Here is a 6,000-nt window from a genome sequence, read left to right as displayed (position 1 = left end):
GAGAGGAGGAAGCAGGCTCCCTGCTGAGCAGAGAGTCCCATGCGGGGCTCGATCCCAGGACCCTGAGATCATGAACTGAGCCAAAGGCAGAGGCTTTAACCTACTGAGCCACCCATACCATAAAGTTCTTGTGTTATATGTGAGTTGGCATAATATTACTTGAAGGTAAACTGTGACAAATTAAAGATGAATGTATATTATAAGCACTAAGGAAACAATCCAAACCAAACCAAAAAGGTATCAGTAACAAGTCAATATGAGAAATAAAATAGAATTATAAAAAAATATTAAAAAAATAAAATATATAAAATTTAAAAATGAAAACAAAGAAGGTAGGGAAAAAACAGATGGGACAAATGGGAAATAAAGGGAAAGACCATATAAATTTAGAACTAATTATAGCAATAATGACATTAAATATAAATTGTATATATAGTTCCATTTAAAAGGCAGAAATTGCCAGACTAGATTTTTTAAAAGGTCAGTTCTAATCACATTTTGTCTATCAGTAACCAAATTGAAATATGAAGACACACATAGGTTAAAAAAAAAAAAAAAAAAGGATGAGGGGCCCCTGGGTGGCTCAATTGGTTAATTGTCTGCCTTCAGCTCAGGTTGTGATCTTGCGGTCCTGGGATTGAGCTCTGCATTGGGCATTGGGCTTTCTGCTTGGTGGGGAACCTGCTTCCCACTCTCTCTCTCTGCCTGCCCCTCTGCCTACTTGTGATCTCTGTCAAATAAATATTTTTTTAAAAAAAGGATGGAAAAAGAGATGTCATGGTCACATCAATCAGAAAATCTCTCCTCTAACCATGGAGATAAGAAGCCTGAGGGTTGGGAAGGGATGTGCAGAAAAAGGCATCAGCAGTGTTCCTCCCACACCTTCCCTTACTGGGAAAACTGAATATCCTCTTCTATGAATTGCTGTCAAATGGGCATCAGTAGTCTCCAGTGGTCATTGTGCGCAGACAATGGGGAAAGGGGAGGAGAGAAGGAATCTGGGTGAGAGACTGGTTTTGTCTTCATGTCCGGGCAGGACCTGCTGCTAGAAAAGTGCCCACAGAAAGAGGTGTGGGTGGAGTGACCAGAAAAGGTGCCAAGTCATCATGGCTTCCAAGCCAGGGGCAGACATGAGAGCTGAGTGCAGGGTAGGGCCCCCTTAAGTGACAAAGGTGTTGGCATTATTTTTTTTTTTATTTATTGAACTTTTTTTTATGCTGTTGGGTGAAGGATGCTAGCCAAGTTGGGAGTGCTGGGGCATCCTCAGGTCCTGGTGTGAGCTTAGCCCCAGTGGAGTGCAATTCTGCCTACTTCATTCAAACTGAGTTAACCCTTCCTCCAACATGATTTGGCTATCCACGCAAAATCAAAATCTACTCCCTGGAACTTCCTGCCATAGCTGCTGGCGATTACCTTTGCATCAGTGGAAACCACCATGATTGTGAGGGAGCATCCATGGTCTTGTTGATGAGTACCTGAGTAGAGTCAGACATGTAGGGAAGCAGGACCGCTAAATACCTAAGGGATGAGGTCAAGGTCAATGGTACCGGGCTGAACCAAGGAAGCTCTACCAGGCTCAGACTATTAGGTAGCCGCTTGGGAAAGTCCTTTCTATGGGGAGGAACAAAGGGCCAAGACTGTTCCCTTCTGGGGGCAAAGAGCTCCGGTCTCAGAGCAGAACTTATGAAGCATTTAGCCATTTTAGGCAATGTTTTCCCAGAATTGGATTTCAGAGTCGCACATCAGAGACACCCGTCTCTAACACCCTGCCCTTGACAAAGCATGGAACTCTCCATGGAGGTGACTGATAATGGCACTCAAGGGGCTCAGAGACACTTTCTCAGGAGATAAGTGAGGCTCCACAGCAGGGGCTCATCTCTTTCCCTCACCCACTGTTTCTTCCAAAGAAAGTGTAGTCACCCACAGGCCACCAGACAAGTAAGTGCACAAGTAAGAGTTGCCTGAGTTCAGCCCAGCACCTCCCAGACCTGTGTGTCAGCCACCACCCAGACTAGGTCTGAGCCTGCATTTTTTCACCTTCCCCCCACCCCCCACCCGGCTGCAAAAGTTATCTTCCTGCAAATCACAGCTCCCTCTTATCACAGAACAAAATCCACATCCTCCAGCCTGGAACTCTCCACAACCTCTCTTCTGTCCTTAGCATAAATGATGTGCATTCATGTCTGTTTTCCCAGAAGCTCGCCTTAGCCTGGGTACCCCAGAAGGCAGAGCTCAAGGCACAAGAAGATACGTTACTGCCTTATTAGGGTGTGCAGTTCTTGAGAAACAAGAAACAAGAACAAATGAAAAGGGGGCGAGGCAGGAAGCCAGGGGAGCCAACATACCCTGTACTACTGAGCTGGCTCTCACTTACGTGAAATCAGCTGATTGTTTGGTATCATGGCGCCATCTTCCAAGAAGCTGTATGAAGCTCTGAGTCTCAGGACGGCCCAGCCAAAGGGGAGGAAGCAGAAAGAATGTGTGCACTGTCTCTGTTGGCCAAAGATCTGCCCAACATCATGCTTTGGCGTTGTGTGTATGAGACCTGTAAGTGGCGCCTCCTACCTCAGAGGCAACACAGAAGCCCAGAGGTAGGAAGAAGAGGTGTACGATGCACAGATGAGCTGAGGGGCTGGCGAGACGGTGCCCCCTAGACTTTGGCTGGAGCTGAGGCTCAGAAGCAGCTGAAGTACCAGCAGTAGCCGGGGACCCAGAAATGGTGAGGCCGAGGGTCAAGGTGCTTTAGAAGGGTGTCTCGCAGACACATGAGTCTTGTATCTGCCACATGCAGAGGGTTCTCGAAGAACATTTGAAGAGGAGAGGTGCTTCAGTAAAACAACTCTAACAATCTGTGTCAAGTGTTGACTTGGCCTGGTGCTTTGGAAATGCTCAGTAAACATGAGCCATTATTATTACTATCATGTCCATGATATCAGCCCTGCTCCATTTCTCTGACCCAGAAAAGGTGTTTCTTGCCCACCCCACTGGCAGTGTTGCTAACACATGGCAAGGGGGGGGTCTTTCCCAAAGGCCATTTCCCGACATGGCACAGCTCATTCCGGCAGCTGGCCAAGCTGCGCAAGAGAAGAGAAAGTAGGCCTGAGGGCAGACAGGGTGGGGCTGTGCTGGGAGGGGTCCCTCAGCTGCATCTCCCCAGATGACTTCTGCCCAGCGCTGCTTCTGCTTCTCTCCACTTGGTCAGCAGACATGAACCAACACAGCAGACCTCCTACCCAGCTGCCCAGGGCCCGGACCCAGGGATGTACTGGGGCAGTTCTGCAGGGGCAAGGGCTCTTTTCTAGGCTAGGCACCTTGGGAAGGAGGGAGAAGCTGCTGGAAAATACCAGGAACTCCCATTTGAAGGTGGTGAGAGGCTGGGCCGTGAAGCATTTCTTCCTCATTCCTTCATCCTGATGCAGACCTTATCCTCACTCTGTCCTGGTCATGGTCTCTCCTTATCGCTCTTAGTCTGGAACTAAGGCCTATTGGCTTTGAGCAATTCAGTGGTTCCATGCGGCACCAAAAAGCAGAGTCAGGCTCCCCCAGGAAAACAGCTCACCAGTAAGGGGGGAGAGGGGCCAGAGCTGGGACTGTATCTCTCCTCCTCACCCTCCGGAAGCAGAATCCCAAGTCCCTCCCCATTATAGGAACTCACCCAGTAGCTTGGATCAAAGAAGTCCTCTGGACCCAGCTGGAGAGACCCAAGAGGAACATCAGGAAAGCTCTGCCAGAGGGATGCAGCACCAGAGCTTGACACGTGACCCGAGAGTTCAGCACATATGGTGGGGGGCAAGTCATATGTATGTTCCTCAGTCTAGAGTTACAATTAAGTGATGTGATCTCATTGGCTTATTTGTTCATTCATCCAGCAAATGAGTTATTAGCATGAGAACGAGGGACATGATCATGAAGTCCAGCCGCAGCTGGAAGAAGGTTCACAAGCAATAAACTTCATAATGAATTTCATAATGAAATTATGACAGAGGGAAGGAAAAGGCTATTCGCTTACAGAGAAGGAGAAACTAACTTTGCCTTAAGGAACCAGGAAGGAATTGCTGAGAAGGATTTTTTAAACCAGGTCAGGAAGAAAGCATAGGGGTCTTCCAGGAGGAAAAGTGAGGAGGCTCTGGACAGGACTGGTGCATTCCACAGAGTCAGAAAACTGTACTAAACTAGGGGGATATGAAGAAACATGTATTTATTATCATTCTGTGAATTTTTACCTAAAACTTACTAGGTTCCAGGTAACTGGGTTCAGTGTCAGGAGAGCAGAAATAAGGCAGAAATGATCCTTCTCTCTTTCTAGTGGAAAAATAGAAATTAAACAAACACAATTCACACAGGTAAGTATACAGTTGTGCCAAGTTTGTGAAGGGGAAGAGGAGCTATGGGAACATGAATGGGGTGAGAGGGGCCCACTTGATCTGGGAACCAGGAAATGCTTCCCTGCGGAAGACAAGTTGAGCTGATCAGTCAGACAAAACATTCCAGGAAAAGGGAACAGGATGCACGACAGTTCTGGAGTAGAAAAAGCATAGGTTCAAGAATACCTGAAAGTAGTACTGAATGGAAGACTGGACATTAGAGCACCCTGGCTTATGGGATGAAGGCAGAGTGAGATGACACAGAACCAGAGGCTTCATTCTTTATCCTAAGAGCAAGAGGGGTGACATAATGAGATTTGTCTGCCCCTGACCACCCCCACAGAAAATGGAGTGGAGAAGTAATGGATGTGGGGAAACCAGTTAAACCAGTGAACCTCAGTCATAACTATAGGTTAGAGTTCACTGGAAAATTGTAATAAGGAAGGTAATCTCCCACTACCGGAGAGTTTGTGTTTTTTTTTTAATTGGTCTGGGATGAAGTTTTGGCATTAGTGGACTTTTAAAGCCCTGCATGAATATCTAGGGTGACAAGCTGGGAGTCTGAGGATATCTCTTTGAAGAGGAGGAGGAGGAGCAGGGTGCCATCACTCCACTGCAGGTGACAGAAGATGGTAGCTCGGCATAATGATGACGGAAGGCCAACGATGGGTACTTTTAGGAGGCAGAAGAGAGAAGTAACCAAGAAGTACTACCTTCCAGAGTTTGGGTTTGGGCAATTCACTGAACTGAAAAACTGACCCCAATTGTGGGGTCATGACATAAATTCAAGTCTGGATGTGTTGGATGTAAGAGCTGCAGCCATCCGAGTGGATGGCAGGCGGTTGGTTCCGTAGACCTGGAGCTCAGAGAAGCCCGGGCTGGGGTGCAAATTTGAGTGTCATGGATGTAGAGGTGGTATTTGAGATGCGGCTGGGATGGCCTAGTAAAAGGAAAAGGTGGGGGTGGGAGGAGAGAAGAGGACCCGGGATGAAGGTTGAGGGACTCCTAAGCTGGAGGTTGAGGAGTGACAACAAAATCTATAAATAAGAGGCCGGAGAGAGTTGAAGCCCGACGTCAACATTTCAGGGTTCCCGAAGGTCAAAAAACTTTGATTGGATCTGGCAACCTCCAGGTCACGGATGACTTTGGAGACAGATGTTTTGGTAGAGCAATTAGCGCAAAAGCCAGACTAGAGAGAATGAGAAGGAAGGAAATGTAGAAGACACCACAAGAGTTTGGTTGCAGAAGGAAGAGGGAGAGGGTGGTGGTTGCTGGAGAGTGTTGTGGGTTCAAGGAAATATTTGCTAAAATGGGAGGGAACTGAATGATCTGAAATGTTATTGGGAAGGAGAGGGAGGGAGTCCAGATACCAGAAAAAGATGAGATAATTGCAAATGTAGAGGGGTGGGATGGGACCCAGAGCCCAGGCAGAGGAATTGGGATCAGTGATACGGAGTCACCCTCTATTGTAAGAAGACTGAGGAATGAATGGTTGGGCACTGAAGTGAACAGCTTTGTCCCTTTAGGGTGGAAAAGGAAGAGACACCCCATCTGATAGCTTTCATACTCTCCATAAAGCTGTCTACTGGGAGCAAGAGGTGTGTATATTGGGAAGGACTCTTCAGAGGTGAGTGTT

The sequence above is a fragment of the Meles meles genome, chromosome 15 (assembly GCF_922984935.1).
Source record: "Meles meles chromosome 15, mMelMel3.1 paternal haplotype, whole genome shotgun sequence".
Lineage (NCBI taxonomy): Eukaryota > Metazoa > Chordata > Mammalia > Carnivora > Mustelidae > Meles > Meles meles.
This window is presented reverse-complemented; position numbering follows the sequence as displayed.